General features: G+C 39.5%; 1 pseudogene; it reads left to right on the top strand.

Moving 5' to 3' along the window:
- The first annotated feature begins 4,435 nt into the window (after nucleotides 1-4,435).
- LOC129354587 (NLR family CARD domain-containing protein 3-like) lies at nucleotides 4,436-22,602 on the top strand (annotated as a pseudogene).
- Nucleotides 22,603-23,867: the final 1,265 nt, after the last annotated feature.

Here is a 23,867-nt window from a genome sequence, read left to right as displayed (position 1 = left end):
CTAGAAAAAGCGTTTTGATTTACTATGTGAAAAAAGTTTTAATAAGGCAGAAAATACCTTTTGCTGACTTTGTGCTTGTTCCATTATGAATAGCGTTCCGAACGTCAGTGGCGAAACCTCTCAAACTTCTTCCAATCGACCTCTTCACCCCGCTTCTTTAAGGTATTTATACTAGTGATTGTGAAAATAGCGCCCCCTTCATTTCCGGAATGCAATAGTCCCATTTCCATATAAGGTCTGAGACTGACAGTGATCCGTCCCCGCCCTTTCTGCAGGCTGCAGTCAAGACCCTCTCGAGGACAATGTGTGTCTGAGAGACATGTAATGTCCATGTTTGCTGCTGAAAGAGACTGATGGTCTGACCCCCCTCCTCCTTTCAGGGTGGAGCCTGCTGGAGGCCGATTCTTGACTCCAGGTCTGAGGAAATGTAAGTGTGTTTTTCATCTGATTCATGACAACAAAGCAGCTCACATTCAACCATCTTCAAACTGTCACATCACTCATTCAGGAGTCAAAGTGTCAATAAATGATCAATAACTGCAGCTGGATTGTGTTTGTTCTCCATCAGATTCCTGTCAACTCACCATCGACACAAACACAGTGGACGAAAACTCAAACTGTCTGAAGACAACAGGAAGGTGACATATGTGGAGCAGCTTCAGTCATATCCTGATCATCCAGACAGATTTGATAATTATCTTCAGCTGCTGTGTAGAACTGGTCTGACTGGTCGCTGTTACTGGGAGGTTGAGTGGAGAGGATATGTTGATATATCAGTGAGTTACAGAAATCAAGAGGAAAGGAATCAGTAGAGACTGTTGTTTTGGATGTAATGATCATTCCTGGAGTCTGAGCTGCTCTGATCGTCATGGTTACTCTGTCAGGAACAATGACATAGAAACTCGTCTCTCCTCCTCCTCTGTCTCTAACAGAGTAGCAGTGTATGTGGACTGTCCTGCTGGCATTCTGTCCTTCTACAGAGTCTCCTCTGACTCACTGATCCTCCTCCACACTTTCAACACCACGTTCACTGAACCTCTGATTCCTGGATTTGGGTTCTGGTTCTGGTCCAGTTCTGGTTCTTCAGTGTTTCTGAGCTGATTTGAGTCTAAAGAGTCTAAAGTTTTTTTCCTCCTGTCAGAGAAACTCTCTCACTGTTGAACAGATAGTTCAGTCTCTACAATCTATTTCTTGTTGAAACGATTCTGATTGAGTCCTTGGAAACTTTTTCTTCTTCCAGTCCTTTAAAGATGGAAGCTGGGATTATTTCCAGGATTATTCCAGGATTATTCCAGGATCATTCTAGGATTATTCCAGGATTATTCCAGGATCCACATGTTTTTCAGTTTGTTTTCTTGTCATAGCTTCACTCTATTAAGAGATGCTGGTATACTGGTGGTGAAGCAGCAGGCAGAAAACCCAGGATATAGTTAAATGATGGTTTTAATAGTAAAAATAGTCCAAGTGGAAACACAAAAACAGGCAGCATGGCTGAGCTGAAGCCAGGGCTCAACGCCGGTAGCAACTGTTCATCCTGGTGGACAGAAGAACAGGCTTGACAAAATGACGTGAAGAACGATGAGGACCCGATGAGGAACAAAGGACAACCGTGGGATTAAATACACAGATGGTAATCACAGAAACGAGAAACACCTGGGAACAATCAAGGGGAAACAGGACAACGCAGAGACTGGAAGCATCATAGAAAAATAAGGACCGCTCATTTTGAAGGCTGCCTACGTTCAATAACATGAAAACTGCATGTTTATATGAATTCAATTAGTACTTAATACTCTTTACACAAAGTGAAAGTACAAATGTAATGTGTTTTTTTCTAAATTCCTTCATTTTATGAAAAGATGGTTAGCTCTCTTTATACAAGAAAACTATTTTTAAGAGAGTTGCCACTGATCAATTAATCGTTATTGATTCTAAGACCAATCATCTTTAGATTAATTCAATCAATCTGTAAAAATGTTGAATAAATTAGTGGTTTTCACTGGCTATACCCAATAATTATTCATTAAATATAACAAATTCTAAAAACACCAGTCTCTTAATGTTATTCCTTTAAAAATAAGTTTTGTTTCTAAAATGATCAAATTAAAATAAGTTACTTGTTGATTTTATAAGGATATTCTGTAAAATTGTAACAGTTTCAAATTTCACAATAAAATAATCTAATTAATCCTACATGATTAATTTTTCATTTTTATTCAACAATTAATCATTTCACCTCCAAAAACCTAATTTTTAGTTTATTCCTTGACAATTTTTTTTATTATTCCCCAATAATTAAATCAAATTTACTGACAAAGATCCATAAGTTAAAACCTGAATCTCTAACAGGGAACATTTAATGTCCATATCTGGTTTAAAAGGCTCAAAATTAGCAGCCATGTTTAAATGTTGGTCATCCTGAAACCCAAGTGGCTGATGGGAAACCTGAGGGGTTAGCATGCTAATCTTTATCCCTGTATCTACACTTTAATTACTTTTTCAGTGAAATGCTGAATTTAAATACTTCATCATGTATATTTACATAAGTCTACTCTGAGTCTAGTCAAAGTTTTTATAATGAATCAGTGATTTATGATGTGTTCAGAGCCAATCCAAGCTAAAATTATTTCATTGTTCATAACATAAATATCATGTTTTATTATAATTTGGCAAACCAAGAGATTATTCATGTGTTTTATTTACTGTCACAAAGCTTGACCTCATGACCTCGTGTGTTTTCTCCTGTAGAGGAAGTGCTGCTGCTTCTGTTTTAGCTCAAACCTGAAACAATCGACCTCCTGATGAACACAAAGTTCTGCAGAGTGTGTGTGAACACACCACTGGGTGTGTGTGTTGACCGCTGCCTTCTTGCCTTGATCACATGCAAATCAGCTGTTATGAAATGTATTTCCTGCTCCATTTCAGAAACACTTTCCACTCAGAAGTAATAAAATACACACATTTTGAAGCGATGTTCATTTATATTTGTCAAACTGGCAGATTAAGCAAAGATCAGAGTGTTTGGTTATTGATCTCTGTTAAAAAGGGAGAGGTTTCGGGTTTTCATAACTTTAGAGCAAAGATAACTCTGAAGGACTTTCCAGGATGTGATTACATGATCCTTACAAAAACATTTTATTCTTAGACCAAAAATAAACCATCATCCATCAGAGAGGTTCTATTAAAATAATTTATTGTATCTGCAGGTCAGATAATAATCAGGTCTGGATTCACTGGGAAAATTAGCTCAGATTCCTAAAAACATGTGGTTTAATCACAGTTAGTTCATGATTTAATAAAGGGTGTGAATATTTGCTCCATCTTATGAGTGTGTTAAGTTGTCATCTTTTGATTTTTTGCACCTTTTTGTACTAGGCGCACATGAGTGGTGGCAGCTGGTCTTTGGGCCGGGTCAGGATCTGGTAAAGCAGTTTGGACATCCTGAAAAAGTTTGGGATGTTTGACCGATTGTATGACAGGAAACCGGCTCAGCTCACTTACAATGTTTGGAGGTTTGTCTTTGAGTGGCTGGACAGGAGCTATTTCAGCTGGATTCATCGTGTTTCCTTGTTCAGCAGTTATGACCTGGGTTGGTTTGAGTTGAATTTGAGGTTTGGTTATTCTGCAGTCCTTCGTTCCTTTCTTTAATTAGATTAATCTTGTTTCTATTTTTACTTTAATTTCTTGTTATACTTGCTATTTTATGTTTCTTAGGTCCAGTTACAATGTGGTATCTTGGTTTTTTTTTCTAGTTTCCCTGTTGTGTTCTCCTCTTTGCCCCCTGTGCCATTTTCTCTCTCTCTTTCCTCCAACCTGTTAATCAGCCCAGGTCTTTTGTTCCAGCATTCACCCTCACAGTATTTATTCTCTTCTCCTGCTCACACTTATTGCTGTTCCCTTCTCTTAAATCCCATCATATCCTGGTTACTTGCCTTTTGATATTCTGCTTATTTTTGCTCCTGGTTCCTGTTTTTGGTCTGCTCTGGCTCCTTGTGATTTCTGTGTTTTCAGGTTTCAAAACATTCAATATGATCCAGACTCCCAGCTTCTGTTTGCATTTGTCCTCTCTGCTCTTGATCTGACTCTGACTTTAAATTCAGGTTGATGATTGAAATGAAATTTCAACCTGGATCAGCAGAACCTCCTCAGCTGATCCTGGTTTTAACCAGAGACTGTCCTCACTCTGCTCACCACACTAACATCATGATCAATGATTATATAGGAGCTTTAGGAATAATCTGCATTAGAACAATGTGTGGTTTCAGCTGCAGTCATGTGGTGATGTTAAGGATTACAGTTTAGTTTTGAGTTTTATGTTTACTTTCTGTTTGATCAGATACTGCAAAATAAGGAAACCAGCTTTTCTTTTCTCTGGCTCATTTCATCATGGAGATTTTATCAACCTGCCTCTGATTTTACAGCAAACCTTCTGCTGCTCAGAAAGAAGACACTACAAACCAGGTGTGCCGTCAAATAATCACTTATGCAGCACTTTTCACACATTGAGTTTGAACTTTGAGTTGTTCAGGTAAGGTAAAAGTCCAGATCTGTTGTCTCTGTACAGGTGTGGCATTAGTCTGAGTCTACCGTGGTTCAATTAGGTCTCAGTTTGTTGTTCAGACACTCTTCAACTTTTTGAACCGTATGAAGAAACTGTAAGTTTGCTTGGTTTCCTACTTGAACTTTGTCTACTGGAACCTTTTTATATGTTTCTGATGTTTGGAGAAGAAGCATCACTTCTGACTTCCACTCAGTTTGATCTCTCTTCTGTTTGAAGGTTAATTTACACTATTTGATTACTAATGAACAAGAATCAAACAACATGATGAGCAGCTGGTGTTTCTATGTTTTCTTTTCTGCTTCATGTTTTTACCTCCATGAGTAAAACTGTTAAAGTCAGGAACAAAAGTTTCTTGTTGCATCCTTTCAAATAAATGAATATTATGTATTATTTTTACTAAATATTATTGTTGAAATGTGTTCAAATGATTATAATAGTTTTATGCAGAAAATAATCCACTTGTAGAGTTTAATAATTAACTAATTAAAATACTTCCTGTTGTTCAGGTTGAATCAGTGAATGTAAATGTTGCTCCATGTCTCCATCTAGTGGACTGATAGTAGAAGTGCAGCAGCTGATGGCAGCTTCCTCTGCCTCTCTGCTGTCTGACTGCATTCACCTGACACTGATATGAAGCAGAGAAGAAGAGCCAATCAGAGGAGGAGCAGCTGATCTTTTTCCAGCACTAATGATGTAAAGGATGATCAGAGTTGATGTGCAGATGAATGATGTGTGTTTCCTCTGCAGGTGAAGCTAGAAAGTGTGTGTGAGCTGATGTGGATTCAGCAGCATGGATCAGTGTGAGGACAGAGAGGAGGGAGTCCCTCCCTCTAAAACCACTCTGTGTGGGGAAGATGAGAGCCAGAGCAAAGGTCAGAGGTGAGGTCACCATCTCTAACTGTCCACAGCCCTTTTCACACAGCGTTCACTATATCAGGCCAGAACAGACGTGGTGATGAAGCTGCTGCTGCTCCTCTTTGCTGATTCAGTTTTAATCATCATATTTCTGTCAGGATCCATCAGAGATGCAAACCAGAACCAGAACCCAGCTGTGTCTCCTTTAAGAGCAACAGGTCAAAGGGTATTGTCACTGACTTTAAATCTCCTGGATCTCCACCATCAGAGAGGTGAGATGTTTCTAACTGCTGTAACTTCTGTTTATATCTGTTATTGTGGCCATGTGATGATAAGTTCTGTTGGGAAGGGAATGCTAGGTTTGAAGAAGTTCTTATTGTCATACCACATTTGCTTGTTTGTGGTAAGAAATTTGATCTCAGGACCCATATTAAGAAATTTAATATACAAATAAAAAATAAATAACTATTAAAGTAGTTAAATATATATAAACTTAAAAAAGTCATATTTCACTAATTTATGAGATGTAGCTGAATTAGTTACAGTTGCAGAGTTCATGCAGTCTGAAGGGAAGACACTGAGTAGGAACAGTGACATCCTGGTAAAAACTTGGCAGAGGATCCATCAGTTTTATGTGATTAAAGTCTCCCACAGCCACATAAAATGCCTCTGCTTGCTATTGATATGCTAATGGTGTCATGCAGCTTCTTTGATACCATTGGAGATTTTCAACTCTCCAGTTAAGCGCTGATGCTGGAGATTCCAGAAGAGTCAGTGAGTTAAACTCAACCAAGGTTGAGACGTATTTCCTGCCGATACTCTACAATCGGAATGGAAAGCTACTTACAGGCATGGGAAGAGGTTCTCTGCCCTGATCCTCTGTACTGGGCCGTCTGTTCAACTCCCGGTATTCTGCGCCGGATGAGCGGGTTCCATCTGCCCCTTGCTCCGCAGTGTGCAAGTTTCCGCAGGCTCCAGGCTGCACTCTGCACTCTTCCCATCCAGGTTCCTTTTATTTTGGCTCTAATCAGCATCTGCTGACACCTGTTCAGGTGGCCAATTGGTGCGCTCTGCCTTCCTAGACAACCACTTTCAGTCCAGTGCATTTGGATTGTTAAAGGGGAAAAAAGGAAAAAAGAAAAGCAACAAACCCAAAAACAATCTGTACATGCAAAGCAGAAAAACAATAAACCATAGGAAAAAACACAATCATATTTTCTCCTGCACAACAGCGGGCAACAAAAATCACTTTTCCAGTTTCATCTCTACTTTTAAACATCATCTAATTTGGCAGATTATCAGTCATTTCTACAGTTAAACTAAATAATATCTCATGTAGATCTCATTCTTCGGTGAGCTTTGTGTCTGACCATCTGGTTCTGATTGAAGCTCCATCAGATCCTCCTTGGATGGTCAGAGTGGAAATGATTCCTGGTTCTGCTCCATGTCAGAGCTCAACACTAAGATCACCAAACTGTTCTCTCAGTCATTTAAACCAACATGTTGGTCTCAGAAAAAAATATTTCTGCTCTTTAAAGAAGGCTGGACATTATTCAGGAGGATCAATGATCAGGAACATGTTGGAGGATTGGACCGGTTCTGATCATTTAGATCATCAAGTTGATGATTTGTCTGGTTCTGTTAGCCAGACAGATCATCAACAGATGAGCCACATTGGAAAAACAATCTTTAAAGCATAACCACACAGAAAGTTTTTAATAAGAGTTTTTCTATCAGGATCCATCAAAGAGTCAAGCCAGAACCAGAACCCTTTAAGAGAAACAGTCCAATGCGTTGTTGGGTTAAATCTTGTGGACCTCCATCATTGGAGAGGTGAGCTGCATCTGACTTCTGTATCTTTGGAACTGAAACAGTAAGCACTCAGATATGCCCAGTTATATTCACAAAGTGAGGTTTATCCATTATCTACCAAAATCAGATCCTCTGTTCTAATGAAAACACCTACATATCTTCATTTCTGGGTGTTGATGATGTTTTGCTGCTTCCTGGCTCCATGTCAGACTAAAGCCCCTTTTTTAGGGTTAGGCCCAGCCATGCTTCGGTCCTGTCCCACTGTACTGCAGCCCTGTTGTGTTTGCATATATTTGAGCATGGTATCGAAGCTGTACCTGACGACAGTTTTTAAACTAAACAATGGGGTCCACAATTGTTTATTACCCCCAGTTGGTGGGGGTAATGCTTTCTTTAGTTATTTTCCAACTGGCAATGTACTGAAGAAGAAGAAAACGGCTACTTACTACTATGAAGATGCTATCAGTTTAGAAAAACTGAAATTTATTACATACTTGGTTTTCTCATATTAGCAGTCATAAATTCAATTAATTTTGCCAACGATAAAGCAACAACTGCGTTTTTGGCCACTTCTTGATTCCTTGCATCCAGTTCTTCCAGGCAGAAGGCATTCTCCAACCTGCAAGCTTAACGTATGTCCTCTGGCAGTATGTTTACATGGCGGTCGTGCTTTGCCCAATTTTCCTTTTTCTCTTCTCTTATGGCCAGAAATAAATCCGTGTTGGCTGAGCATTTGTGATGAGGATCTGAAATAAATGAGAAGAGTAAAACTGTTATATTACACAAAAACATCTTTATGAAATAAATAAATCAATAAATCGATACCAAGAAAGAACGAGTGTCGTACCCATTGCACCATGTTCACATTGGTCTGTCGAGCTGGAAGAAGTGAAAGCCGTGAACGCTGAGGGAGATCTTGGTGAAGATCTGGGAGGGGATGATGGTGGTGACATTGATGAACCTGGAATGTCAGCGGGTCCTGGGAATCCAAATCCTAATGTAAACTTTCTAAAAAGAACAGGAAAAAAAAACTTCAGCTTGATATTCACCATAGCCTATTCTGCTAGTTATGAAGCAACAGACAAGACTATACACACCACAGCCTTACAACCTGTTTTGCAAGCATAACATTACAAATAAGCTTTTATAGCTAATTGGCTCAAAGTGAAATGTACAATGGTGACTTACACTGTACATAAAACTTACCATCAATCATGTTTTCCAATAAGATGGTAGCCAAATCGAGGGAACTTTCTCTGCCGCTACTTGACAACTGACGTTCATAGACGGCTTCCATCTTATTGTACCACCGCCAGTCTTTCCAACCTGTTCCACTCCAACAGTTGTTGTCCTTAATTGCCCGGTAATCAAAATTCAGCTTATTCAACTTCTCTCTACACTGTTTGGAACTTCTGATGTAGCTGGCCGAAGCCATTTCCTCATAGATGCGGTGGAAAACTTTCTTATTCCCCGTTGACACATCTAGCTCATTCTGTACTTTTTCATCACCATCTAAGCTGAGGAAAAAAATTACCTCACCATGAGACCAGGTAACAGCAGAATTTTGGGAGGAATCCAATAATAATAAAGATACTAAAAAGAGCACTCTTTACATAATGCAGTAAGAAAAGTTTAGTGAGAGCCAGCTAGAACCATGAACGGCTGACTCCAAACCAATCAGCTACTGAATCTAAAGCAGCCCCACTTGCCCGGCCCAATTAGAACCAAAGCTCTTGTGGTTCTAAGGAGCTGGGTGGGACCAGGTTGGACGTTCTAATGCAAAAACGCTCGGACCTACTTTGAAGCCAGGCCGACATGGGTCAACCCTGGTTTAGCTGTGCAGTGCAATAGGGGCTTTACAGTGGAACATATTTTCATAACCCACTGGGAAATACCTGGTAAAGCCATTCTGGTCCATCAGGACTTGGTTCCTGTGTGCATTGTGAGAGCAGTTCAGCAGGGAAGGAAAGCTTCATGATGTGGTTGGTGAGATCTGCTGGAACTCAACCAAACTGAGCTGATGTGGACCATCAGAGGTTCTGCTGGTTCTTAATGGGATCAGCAGGAACATTAAATCTTTACAACTACTTAGATCACCTGGTTCTCTGCTCACATCCAGATATCACTTCATGGTGATATTTGGAGTGATATAATGTCTGAACATTATATCTGTCCACACTTTTGATTGTCTATGTGGACAGATACAATGTGAGCTCACTGGATTCCAGGGATCTATAGGATCCATTTTAAAATCCTCACTATAACATCCAGGAGAGGATCCCACATGGACACACCCACATATGTCAGACTTCCTCCATGTCCACATCACCTCAGATCTAGTCATCAGAACCTGATGGATGTCCCACACTGTCCTGAAGACCTGTGTGGACAGAGCCTTCACTTCCACTGTCCCCAAGCTCTGGGAAACTGTCTCCATCAGCATCAGATCTGATGACAGTTTGGACTGTTTGAGTCCAAGTTCAGCACCAACTTTTTAAAATGTCTCCTGGGTAATTCTGGTGTTAACGGTCCTCATCCTTATTGTTCATCTTTCTCTTTCTAACTTCTTTGTAATGAGTTCATACAATTATTTGCTTTTCTGCTTTAAGGACTTTTAATGTGAAATTCTTCATGATTTCCTCTGTGTAAACTGCTGGATGCATATTTTCTGACTTCCTAATTGTTCCTTGTTCCACCACAGAGTGGACCAGCAGTTCTCAGAGGTTCCCAGTGGTCCATATGACCAGCATGATCGAATACATCTGGACTCCATATTTACGGTGTGTAGATGTACAACAACTACTTTTCTGTTCACAGTCATCTTCATGCTGCACTTTGTGGATAAGAGGACTGTCAGTCTGTCCAATATCTATCTGGTGTTTGGCTCCATGTTTTCAGTCTGATGTAAAGGTAGCACTAGACTTTCTTGCAGTTTGTCAGTTTGACTTACAGAATCAAAAGAAACCCTGTAACATTCTATTTTACCCATCAAATTATAATTGATCTTGACATAGGTTACACAGACGCAATTTTTTGTGGATTAGTTAATATTCAACTATTGAACTGTGAATCGAGATCTCATCACACATACAGCAGATGAATGCATCAAACTTTTCCTCTGCAGGGACAAGAATCACTTACTGTTGCCCCAATGACGTAGAGTAAAAAGAAATAAGCAACTGCATATAAATTACAAGCACTTCACCCAGTGAAGGTCTGAACACACAGTTCCTCACAACTGTGTTCCTGGTCTGCATCTACAGATAAGTCTGTGCTGGTAAGTTAGCCAGTGGGATCTCTCTGAACCAACCATGTTATCTTTCATTTGAGGCCTGAGACTCAATTAAAGAAAGTATATTACTTTTATTTGGTCTACCATTTGAGTAAGCAGTGGAACTTCTCTTTTATCTTTTTTCATCCTCCTGCTGTCTTGAGAGCCAGGATTTTTTGAACCACACAAGCTCTTTTTAATCCTGTGCATAGTCAGGGTGCATGCTTTTACTAAGATTTTTCTGTGGTTTTTCTTCTCCGAAACTGACAGATGTACAACTGTGAAATCTGCTGCACTCCTCCTGAGCCTTACACAAAGATCAAATGTTAAAACCATGCAGTTTTAACATTTGTTAAAACTGCATGGTGTTTTAAGTTCACATATCAGCAGTGGCTGAACTTCGTGCCCATTAATTATATAATAAAGAACTCACTGAAATTTTTATACTTGGATTAACCTAAAATTTCCTCAAGACAAACTGTCAGCTCATCTGTTTCGACTATAAATCCAGTATTACATGATGGCATTTGCTTTACTTTTCTCTATTCTATGAATTAGAGATTAGAAATAAAAATGATATTTCAACCAAAGGTTGGAATGAACTGAATCTCCAAAGCATCCTGTCCATAATTCTTCAATGTGCAGTAATCTCCCAGGTACCAAGATTCATTTAGTTCAGTCCATGAGATATTCAAAAAGGATTGTTTTAATTGATTGAATTTAGATGCCTCTATAATGTATTTTGTGCAAAAAGTTTATAATGTCTGTGCATCAGCATCAGCCAACGGCGTGAATTGTAACCTGTCACACTGACGCATGGGCTTAGAATTTTTCCTTCATTTAAAAAGAAATCTGGTCAAATACAGAAAATATTCCGTAAACACAATCCTTGCATTGATGTGTCGTTCATCTATTATTTCATTCCAGTCGCTAGAAAACAAGATCATCACTTTTGTGAAGGATGAGCTGAAGCAGATCCATAAGGTTCTAAGTCCAGATGACCCAGAATGCTCAGAGAGCCCAAGAAAACTTGATGATGTGTCAGAATGTGAGGATGAAGAGCAGAGGAATAGCATTAGAGAGGCACTGATGAAGATCACAATGAGCTTCTTGAGGATGATGAAACAGGAGGAGCTGGCTAACCGTCTGCAAAGCAGTAAGACGATTTCTACAAAGATATGACATGATGGATAAATTACATAATTATTAATGTCTTAAGAAACATGGTCACATTTATTCTAATCAGCTTCAGAAAATGATTTTCTTTAGTTACTGATTTTACTTTTCATGTGTATTTAGACCATCTTGCTGCCGTTTGTCAACATCAACTTAAATCTGGTCTGAAGAAGAAGTTCCAGTCTGTGTTTGAGGGGATTGCTAAAGCAGGAAGTCCAACCCTTCTGAACCAGATCTACACAGAGCTCTACATCACAGAGGGAGGGACTGGAGAGGTCAATGATGAACATGAGGTCAGACAGATTGAAACAGCATCCAGGAAACCACACAGACCAGAAACAACAATCAGACAAGAAGACATCTTTAAAGTCCCACCTGGAAGAGATCAACCAATCAAAATAGTGATGACAAAGGGAGTGGCTGGCATTGGGAAAACAGTCCTAACACAGAAGTTCACTCTGGACTGGGCTGAAGACAAAGCCCACCAGAATGTCCAGTTCATATTTCCATTCACCTTCAGAGAGCTGAATGTGCTGAAAGAGAAAAAGTTCAGCTTGGTGGAAGCTGAACTTCATTTCTTTAGTGAAACCAAAGAAATCTGCAGCTTGAACACTTCCAGGTTCTGTTCATCTTTGATGGCTTGGATGAGAGTCGACTTCCACTGGACTTCCACAACAAGGAGATCCTGACTGATGCTACAGAGTCCACCTCAGTGGATGTTCTGCTGACAAACCTCATCAGGGGGAAACTGCTTCCCTCTGCTCTCCTCTGGATAACCACACGACCTGCAGCAGCCAATCAGATCCCTCCTCAGTGTGTTGGCATGGTGACAGAGGTCAGAGGGTTCAATGACCCTCAGAAGAAGGAGTACTTCAGGAAGAGATTCAGAGATGAGAAACAGGCCTGCAGGATCATCTCCCACATGAAGACATCACGAAGCCTCCACATCATGTGTCACATACCAGTCTTCTGCTGGATCACTGCTACAGTTCTGGAGGATGTGTTGGAGACCAGAGAGGGAGGAGAGCTGCCCAGAACCCTGACTGAGATGTACATCCACTTCCTGGTGGTTCAGACCAAAGTGAAGAAGGTCAAGTATGATGGAGGAGCTGAAACAGATCCACACTGGAGTCCAGAGAGCAGGAAGATGATCAAGTCTCTGGGAAAACTGGCTTTTGATCAGCTGCAGAAAGGAAACCTGATCTTCTATGAATCAGACCTGACAGAGTGTGGCATCGATATCAGAGCAGCCTCAGTGTACTCAGGAGTGTTCACACAGATCTTTAAAGAGGAGAGAGGTCTGTACCAGGACAAGGTGTTCTGCTTCGTCCATCTGAGTGTTCAGGAGTTTCTGGCTGCTCTTCATGTTCATCTGACCTTCATCAACTCTGGTTCTGACATGATCAAAGAAATACAAAGATCTAATACATCTTCATTACTTAATACATCTGATCTACAATCTCTCCATCAGAGAGCTGTTGACCAGGCCTTACAGAGTCCAAATGGACACCTGGACTTGTTCCTCCGCTTCCTCCTGGGACTTTCACTGCAGACCAATCAGAGACTCCTACAAGGTCTGCTGACACAGACAGGAAGTAGCTCACAGACCAATCAGGAAACAGTTGAGTACATCAAGGAGAAGATCAGTGAGAATGTGTCTGCAGAGAAAAGCATCAATCTGTTCCACTGTCTGAATGAACTGAATGATCTTTCACTAGTGGAGGAGATCCAACAGTCTGAGTTCAGGAAGTCTCTCCACAGATAAACTGTCTCCTGCTCAGTGGTCAGCTCTGGGTTTCATCTTAGTGTCATCAGGAAAAGATCTTGATGTGTTTGACCTGAAGAAATACTCTGCTTCAGAGGAGGTTCTTCTGAGGCTGCTGCCAGTGGTTAAAGCCTCCAACAAAGCTCTGTAAGGACACACATTGTTAATGCAGTTATCTTTGATAGAAATATACTAATGATGAGGTAAATATATATGTTAATTTTTCAGCTTATATATTGTTGCATTGTCTCCTCAAAGTTTCTCACTGGGGGTGATGTGTGAAGGAGACACAGACTCCCTTCAGCAGCTGACATAGTGATACATAATAAAGCAACAAAACTCGTCCTCTTTATGTTAAAATTTAAATTGTATTAATTTTGTTAATTGTGGAATTTTATCATTCTCTTTCCAGACTTCTTGTTTCCTGTAGTTATAAACTTTAAGTATGGAGGACTAATATAAAATTAACCATTTCGCAACAAAAGGCATCATAAACCTGTGTAAAATAAGATTGATCCTTCTCTGTCCAAGAAAAACCTTGAAAAATATAAATTTTTGTAGAATTGTATTAATAACATATTTTCCTCCCTGTCTCCTCAGACTGAGTGTCTGTAACCTCTCAGAGAGAAGCTGTGAAGCTCTGTCCTCAGTTCTCAGCTCCAGTCCTCCAGTCTCAGAGAACTGGACCTGAGTAACAACAACCTGCAGGATTCAGGAGTGAAGCTTCTCTCTGCTGGACTGAAGAGTCCAAACTGCAACCTGGAAGCTCTCAGGTAACTCTGGGCCATCCATCCATCCATCCATCCACCATCCATCCATCCATCCATCATCCATCCACCATCCATCCATCCATCCATCCATCATCCATCATCCATTCCATCCATCCATCCATCCATCCATCCATCCATCCATCCATCCATCCATCCATCCATCCATCTCATCTCATCTCATTGTAGATTTTAATATTTCTCTTGGGCAGCCTCCTTATTGCCTGTAGTTCAGTTCTTCAAGGTCAGAGTCCCAACTATAGAATAAAGTTTTGAAAAATATGACCTATTCTTCAGTAAATCCAAGAAGAATATTGTTGACTGGAAAGTAACACAAACATTTGATGATTTCTTAACATTGGGGGTTTCTGTAAAAAAGAAACGACTTCCTTCTGCGTGGATATAAACTATAAAATTAAACAGTTCATAACAAATGGAAATATCATGTAAAATAAAATTGTTCTCTCAAATCAACAAAAAAACATTGTTGAGTGGAAAATGAAGGCTTGTATTAATAACAGATTTCCTCCCTGTCTCCTCAGACTGAGTGACTGTAACCTCTCAGAGAGAAGCTGTGAAGCTCTGTCCTCTCAGCTCCCAGTCCTCCAGTCTCAGAGAACTGGACCTGAGTAACAACAACCTGCAGGATTCAGGAGTGAAGCTTCTCTCTGCTGGACTGAAGAGTCCAAACTGCAACCTGGAAACTCTCAGGTAAAATGTTCTCAATCCTGGTGAATCCAGATTTCTGTCCATTATATTCTATCAGTTATGATGCAAATGTTTTTCAATAATAGAAGAAAATGATAATAGATGTCTTACAGTTAGATGGGTATTTCCCCCTATATTGGTTTTCTCAATGTTTTTTTTCCAAACATGAGTTTAAATTGGAGCAGTTTCTTTACACAATCCTTTTATAGAACAATTTGATTCTTGTTCAAATAGTTTTCTGTCAGTTGCTGCTCAGTTTTCCATCTCTGTATCCAACAGTTAAAACATGTAAAGATGAAACTGTAGATTTGCTCTGCTTTGATTCAAGCTGCTGTTTTCCCTCAAACCAGCTCTGATGCTGATCCTCAAACTGAGCCTGATGCTGATCTTCAGCCCAGCCTTGATTCTCAGGCTTCATTGGACTCTTTCTGTTAAACTGACATGGATTCATTTAGTTCATAGAGGAATTTCATATTTCTCTTGCCAGCCCCTTGTTGCCTTTAGTTCAGTTCTTCATGGCTGGAGACCCAAATATAGACTGAACCAGTTCACAACAAAAGGCAACATGATTATATAAAACAGTTCATTAAATCAGTAAAGAGGAACATTGTTGACTGGAAAAAAGACATTTTAATAAATTATTTAATAGTATATTTCCTCCCTGTCTCCTCGACTGAGTGACTGTAACCTCTCAGAGAGAAGCTGTGAAGCTCTGTCCTCAGTTCTCAGCTCCCAGTCCTCCAGTCTCAGAGAACTGGACCTGAGTAACAACAAGCTGCAGGATTCAGGAGTGAAGCTTCTCTCTTCTGGACTGAAGAGTCCAAACTGCAACCTGGAAACTCTCAGGTAACTCTGGACCATCCGTCCGTCCATCCCTCCATCCATCCGTCCGTCCGTCGTCCGTCCGTCCGTCCCTCCCTCCCTCCCTCCCTCCCTCCCTCCCTCCCTCCATCCATCCATCCATCCATCCATCCATCCATCCATCCATCCATCATCCATCCATCCATCCATCCATCCATCCATCCATCCATCCAATCCATCCATCAGTTCAGATCTTGGTTTCTACCTCAATGTTCTCATTTTCTCATCATGTGATGAATTGTGTGTCTGCAGCTTATCAGGCTGTTTGGTCTCAGAGGAAGGCTGTGCTTCTCTGGCCTCAGCTCTGACCTCCAACCCTCCATCTGAAAGAGTTGGACCTGAGCTACAATCATCAGGAGACTCAGGAGTGAAGCTGCTGTCGGCTGGACTGAAGGATCCACACTGGAGACTGGAAGCTCTCAGGTATGGAGGAACCTGCTGCAGGAGCAGAGAAGGTCTGATAGAGGAGGAAGAGGGAGAAATGTCTTTAGTCAGTCTGCTGGGAAACATTTAGTTGAAGCTGTAATACAGTCATATCATTTATAAATGAATGGATAACATTTTGAACCCCATTTTATCTCTTATTACAGTTTAATAACTCAAATTATCTCTGGTCATTTTGGTTGTGTAACTTTTCAAACAGCAGCTCATTTAAACTATAAGAATCTTCCACATGGTTCTGAATGAAGCTGGGAAACCAACCCATCTACTGGAACCACAATAACATGGTATTCAGAGCAGCAGGGGGCCAAATATAGCTCCATGTGGAACCAAGAGGTTGGAGAGAGAAAATCAGTTGAAACTGTTTCCTATCAGAGTTCAGTTTGTCTCTCTGTCTTCACAAACCAGGAGCATCATGGGCTGGGCGGGGCTTCCACTGATGATCTACTGAGGAAATACAAGAAGCTGATTGGCTGATTTAAAAAATAAGTTAAAAATATGCAGATTAATGATGTCATATAAAAGATAGATATGTAATTGTAGAGACACAGCTGGGAAACAATTTGGACTTAAAAGAATATTTCATGGAGATCTAGACCAATCAGCCCAAATGAGGAAAGATCAGAAAATGGTCAGATGGATGTGGAAAAGTTCTCAAAAAGTGAAACAAAGATTCACAACTTTCAGGACTTAATGAAACCAAAATACACAAAAACATGAAGCAAACTGTTTGAGGCAGAGTTTAGCATTTTTATTTGTATGGTAGTTTGTCCTCAACTAGGTGGCGCTAGAGTCAGGAGGAGCAGCCTGGAGAAAAGGCTGTTCCTCCCTGATCTGTTTCCAAGCAGTCAGAGTGTAGAAGTTGAGATCTGGAGAAGTTTCCTCCTGTTGCTGCAGCAGCAGAGATGTTCTGCTTCATGGACTAAATCAGGTTGGAAAGAGGAGAGATCTTTACTGAGCTGCTGGATAAAAGCTTCTGAAACATTTCAACTCTTTCTGGAAACTAATGAGACAGAAAAACAATGAATGTTTTTACCATCCAGACCTTTGGAACCAGTTCAGCTCAATAATTCAGTTGTATCTGTGGAAGATGAACAGATTTGATGTGAAATGATGAAATTTTTCATTTCTATCTGATGTTCCAGCAGATCTGTAGAAAATGGAGCTGCAGCTCTCAGACATTTCATGTTTTCTATCAATGAATCCACTGATTAAAGCAGGAATCTCATCATGTTCTCCTCCAGAGGTTCCCAAGGTTTGTTCCGGAAGCTGCTGCTGGTTCCTCCAATCCAGGCTCCGCCCCCTTTAGAGGAAATCTGTCCATATATGGCGCTAAGAGTCACCTTGATGCTGCAAAGCTTTGTTCAGGGATGAGATGTCAGGATGTTGGTGTCAGTCTGTTCCAGGCTTTAGTTGTTCTCCTCATGAGGAGCTGAAGTCTCTGACAGGAACGTGGAGCTGAACAGGAGAAGAACTTGAAGCTTCTTCTTGGCCTCTGATTGCAACAGCAGGACAATCCAACATTTTAGTCTGACTTCATCTGGAAATATTTCTTTGACCCTCAATCAGTGTGAAGGCAGGCCAGCTCCTCATCAGAGCTGAGATCTTCTCTGTCCTCCATGCTGGAAATGTAGAAGTCCAGCAGCTCCTGATCAGTGACATCAGAGCGTGACATCATCAGCAGAGTGATGATGTCATTTCCTTCTCAGAGCAGCTTGGAATCTGAGAGGAAAGATGCAAACAAAGACTCTCTGGACTGTTGGATCTGCTGGTTCTGGTTCCAGATGCTCCTTGGACACTTTCACAAGCCATTACTGCAGCTGCTGGATTCAGGATGCTGCTTCTTCTTCTTGGGCTCATTGTAAATGTGTGCAGCGCCACCTGGTGGTGCTGGTTGGTAGAGGAAGTGCTGAAAGGTTGGAGGTGTTTGTCAGAGGTGTGTGATGATGGAAGCCTCTCCCTGGTTTGTGAGTCTGAGCTCAGAGATCAAATCTTTGATTCTTGTTGAATCTTTGTTGAATGTGATGCAGCTTCTCCTTTTGAATGTTTGTATTTCTGGATATTACAGTGAGGCCACAGCAGGTTTTCAGCAGCAGGGCTGTTTAGTGTTTCATTCCTTCATCTGTGTGTGGGAGTGTGGATGGATCAGGTATCCAGGTGTTGATCAGAGTTTAGATTGATTGTATTTTAATGCTGATTATTAAATCAGGTGGAGCTTCCAGAAATGTTTCCTTAGTTTCCTGATGTCCTTTTAGGCTTCAGTGAGTTTCTTCAGGTTGTTACTGAGGGATTTCCTTCTCCTCTCTGTTGGAGCTTTTCCTGTGTTTGGAGAAATGAGTTGTGCTGCAGCAGCACCAACTGTCCTTCCTACATCCACTGCAGTTTGCAATCCAGATGTTGGACTGTTCCTGTCTCAGTGGAGGTCAAAAACTACACTTGGCTGCAGCATGCGGAAAGGGGCGGGGACGGACCATTGTCAGTCTCAGACCTTATATGGAAATGGGACTATTGCGTTCCAGAAATGAAGGGGGCGCTAGTGACACCATTTCCTGTATCAGCCGTGTTTCAATATTATAATAATAATAACGCATTTTATTTGACAACGCCTTTAAAAACACCCAATAACACTTTTAACATTTAAAATTAATTACATATTAACTACAAATAAACAGTAAGGAAATGACATACACGTGTTACGTCACGTGGTATGTCTGTCACGTGGTATGTCCCTTTTTATTTTAAAATCTTTATTAAATCTTTGTTTGGATGTTAAAATTATATTAGTAACAAACAATCTAAAATAAGCAATAATAAGGAATCATTATGGAGATGTATTTATCTATCCTTACACCATAACTATCCCAAACAAAAGTCATAAAACATAAATTAACATTTTAGAGACAAATGTACACTATATTAAAAACACATTTATCAATCCATTAATGATTTTACTCTCAGGTTATCCGTGCAGTGGGTGATGAGAGCTGCTGCAGGGACCTGGACAGATCGCCAGTCCGTCACAGAAAACAGATATAAACAAATACTTGCTGGTGCTGAAGTTCAAACAATAGATTTGATGTGTGAATGGTACTCTTAAAATAAATAAGTTAAAACCTAAAATAGAATATCCTTTGCCTTATTTAATAAGGACTAGATGAAAAGAGGCCGATGGTCAAAATTGTTGACTAACAGTAAAACGTTTAGTCAATTTTGGCCAACTTGGTCCATCCATTCACAAAACACTTTTGTTCTGTTTATTTGGCAAATATTTTCTTATTCACATTGTGAATATAATTTACAACAAATAAATTACTTTTGAACTTCTAACAAGCTCGACTGTTACCATTGTTTACCATAATGTCTTAATCAGTAAACTGATTGGTGTCCACTATTCTGTTAGAAATTCAAAATCAATTCTACCAATTGCAATTGATTCATAAACTGAGTCCCAAAGACCTTAAATATGCCATTGTTGCAAAACCCAAGTGATTCATTTAAAAATTAAATGTAGCTTCAACCTGGAAAGACTCACAGAAAGTAGGTTTTAGAAAGTTCATTTGAGAAGAAATGATCTTCGGACCCCGGCAGTAGACACTTAGCTGGTAACTGCCAGGAGAATGATTCGCTGTTGGGTTTTTTCCTCTATGAAAACCTTTTGAATAAATTCACTGGATACATAAATTAAATCTGTGTAAATTGTAACCGTCTTCATCTCTGATCACGGCGCCGGTCTCATCTCCTCCGTCCTTCACAAACTCCGGCTTGATGTGCAACTGCTCCTCACCTGAGCTTCCATCACCTCCACCTGGTCTCCACCTTCACTCAGCTCACCTTTAATCTCATGTTTGTATTATGACTCTGTAACTAAACAATGTTTCTGTATGTTCTTGCTTTATTATAAAACAACAATTGATTCTGACTGTTAAAACACAAACAACTTAGCCGTATGTCAGGTTTGGAAAGAAACTTTGTAATGATTCCAGTCATTGTTTAAAAAGTAAAGGAAACATTGCATTTACACATATAAAATATTGCAACTTATTATCTAAGCACATCAGGAAATATACAAATGATTGGAAGAACAAAAGGCATGTTTGAATTAATCACTGTAGATTCTTAACGTTGTTGTAACTGTTTTGTAGGATTTAACAATTAATGGCTTCCAGATAACACATATATGTTCTGCACAAAATGAACAGCCAAAGATTAACTAATCAGATTTACTCAATTACTCTGTAACTTTGATTAAAAAAAAAAATTAGGACCATTTTTCCAAATGTTATACTCTTGAGTTAATGTTGTTGATATGCAACATAATGCGAGAAACTTACTGAATGAAGATCACATTTTAATCCATAAAAGAATTATAACACGATACACTGATAAATGTTGTTTATGTTAGGTTTCTTCTAACCTTAATTTGTTGTCTTGTATTAAAATACCTAACAGTGCACATAACTTCATTTTTATTAATGTCTGCTGAAATAAATGGGTAATATTACATTGCACATTATAATCAGTAAAACAGTACTTAATAATAGCCATTTCACAAAATACTTTGTTACTTTTAAATGTGTAGTTTGCTGCACAGTTACTAAAAATACATTGAAGTAGTGCTGCTCGTCATTACAGTATCATCTCTGGGTTCCACTTATGATGGCAGCTGTTAGCTTATAAAAAAAGCTGTTAGTTTATAAAAAATATTAGACTTTCAAGAAATTTAACATTGGTGTACAAAAACATATTTAAAAATATTAACCTTTAAAAATGAAATAAAAACACTAGAAAACTGATAAGAATGTAAAAATAAACATTCATAAGTGTAGTTTTACATACTGTTATGTTGAACCATAGCAGTTCTTGCCATGTGGTTCTGTACCTTTAAGACTCCTCCGCACTGTATGAGCAAAGGGGACAGCGGTATTTGTCTTCAGACAGTACGGGAAGAATTTTCTGTCCGATCCCAATGTTGCAAATTGATAAGTGCATCTGTATAACGAAAAAAAAAATTGGGGCATAAAATACATTTCTCAAGTATACATTTTTCTACTTTTCGATTTTATCTAATGATGCCCTACACGGAAATAATTAGCTATGCTACATGCTAAAATTTGCCTTCCCCTGTACGAACTACGAATTTCACTCGTTTACAGCTGTCAATTATATTTTCAACCTAATCTAGAAAAAGCGTTTTGATTTACTATGTGAAAAAAGTTTTAATAAGGTAGAAAATACCTTTTGCTGACTTTGTGCTTGTTCCATTATGAATAGCGTTCCGAACGTCAATGGCGAAACCTCTCAAACTTCTTCCAATCGACCTCTTCACCCCGCTTCTTTAAGGTATTAGTGATTGTGAAAATAGCGCCCCCTTCATTTCCGGAATGCAATAGTCCCAATTCCATATAAGGTCTGAGACTGACAGTGGTCCGTCCCTTTCTGCAGGCTGCAGTCAAGACCCTCTCGAGGACAATGTGTGTCTGAGAGACATGTAATGTCCATGTTTGCTGCTGAAAGAGACTGATGGTCTGACCCCCCTCCTCCTTTCAGGGTGGAGCCTGCTGGAGGCCGATTCTTGACTCCAGGTCTGAGGAAATGTAAGTGTGTTTTTCATCTGATTCATGACAACAAAGCAGCTCACATTCAACCATCTTCAAACTGTCACATCACTCATTCAGGAGTCAAGTGTCAATAAATGATCAATAACTGCAGCTGGATTGTGTTTGTTCTCCATCAGATTCCTGTCAACTCACCATCGACACAAACACAGTGAGCAGAGAGATCCAACTGTCTGAAGACAACAGGAAGGTGACATGTATGATGGAGCTTCAGTCATATCCTGATCATCCAGACAGATTTGATTACTGGCCTCAGCTGCTGTGTAGAACTGGTCTGACTGGTCGCTGCTACTGGGAGGTTGAGTGAGAGGAGAGGAGAAGTTTTATATCAGTGAGTTACAGAAGAATCAGGAGGAAAGAGACAGTAGAGACTGTTGGTTTGGATATAATGATCATTCCTGGAGTCTGATCTGCTCTGATCGTCATGGTTACTCTGTCAGACACAATAACATAGAAAACTCGTCTCTCCTCCTCCTCTGTCTCTAACAGAGTAGCAGTGTATGTGGACTGTCCTGCTGGCATTCTGTCCTTCTACAGAGTCTCCTCTGACTCACTGATCCTCCTCCACACCTTCAACACCACATTCACTGAACCTCTGATTCCTGGATTTACAGTTTCTTGGTCCAGTTCTGGTTCCTCAGTGTTTCTGAGCTGATTTGAGTCTAAAGAGTCTAAAGTTTTTCCTCCTGTCAGAGAAACTCTCTCACTGTTGAACAGATAGTTCAGTCTCTACAATCTATTTCTTGTTGAAACGATTCTGATTGAGTCCTTGGAAACTTTTTCTTCTTCTAGTCCTTTAAAGATGGAAGCTGGGATATTCCAGGATTATTCCAGGATTATTCCAGGATTATTCCAGGATCCACATGTTTTTCAGTTTGTTTTCTTGTCATAGCTTCACTCTATCAAGAGATGCTGGTATACTGGTGGTGAAGCAGCAGGCAGAAAACCCAGGATATAGTTAAATGATGGTTTTAATAGTAAAAATAGTCCAAGTGGAAACACAAAAACAGGCAGCATGGCTGAGCTGAAGCCAGGGCTCAACGCCTGTAGCAACTGTTCATCCTGGTGGACAGAAGAACAGGCTTGACAAAATGACGTGAAGAACGATGAGGACCCGATGAGGAACAAAGGACAACCGTGGGATTAAATACACAGATGGTAATCACAGAAACGAGAAACACCTGGGAACAATCAAGGGGAAACAGGACAACGCAGAGACTGGAAGCATCACAGAAAAATAAGGACCGCTCATTTGAAGGCTGCCTACGTTCAATAACATGAAAAACTGCATGTTTTATATGAATTCAATTAGTACTTATACTCTTTACACAAAGTGAAAGTACAAATGTAATGTGTTTTTTTCTAAATTCCTTCATTTTATGAAAAGATGGTTTGCTCTCTTTATACAAGAGAAAACTATTTTTAAGAGAGTTGCACTGATCAATTAATCGTTATTGATTCTAAGAGCAATCATCTTTAGATTAATTCAATCAATCTGTAAAAATATTAAATAAATTAGTGGTTTTCACTGGCTATACCCAGTAATTATTCATGAAAATATAACACATTCTAAAAACACCAGTCTCTTAATGTTATCCTTTAAAAATAAGTTTTGTTTCTAAAATGATCAAATTAAAATAAGTTACTTGTGATTTTATAAGGATATTTTGTAAAATTGTAACAGTTTCAAATTTCACAATAAATAATCTAATTAATCCTACATGATTAATTTTCCATTTTTATTAAACAATTAATCATTCACCTCCAAAAAACCTAATTTTTAGTTTATTCCTTGTCAATTTTTTTTTTTTATTATTCCCCAATAATTAAATCAAATTTACTGACAAAGATCCATAAGTTAAAACCTGAATCTCTAACAGGGAACATTTAATGTCCATATCTGGTTTAAAAGGCTCAAAATTAGCAGCCATGTTTTAAAATGTTGGTCATCCTGAAACCCAAGTGGCTGATGGGAAACCTGAGGGGTTAGCATGCTAATCTTTATCCCTGTATCTACACTTTAATTACTTTTTCA

This window comes from Poeciliopsis prolifica, unplaced genomic scaffold (genome assembly GCF_027474105.1).
Source record: "Poeciliopsis prolifica strain line A6 unplaced genomic scaffold, Auburn_PproV2 SCAFFOLD112, whole genome shotgun sequence".
NCBI classification, from domain to species: Eukaryota; Metazoa; Chordata; class Actinopteri; order Cyprinodontiformes; family Poeciliidae; genus Poeciliopsis; species Poeciliopsis prolifica.
This window is presented reverse-complemented; position numbering and strand designations above follow the sequence as displayed.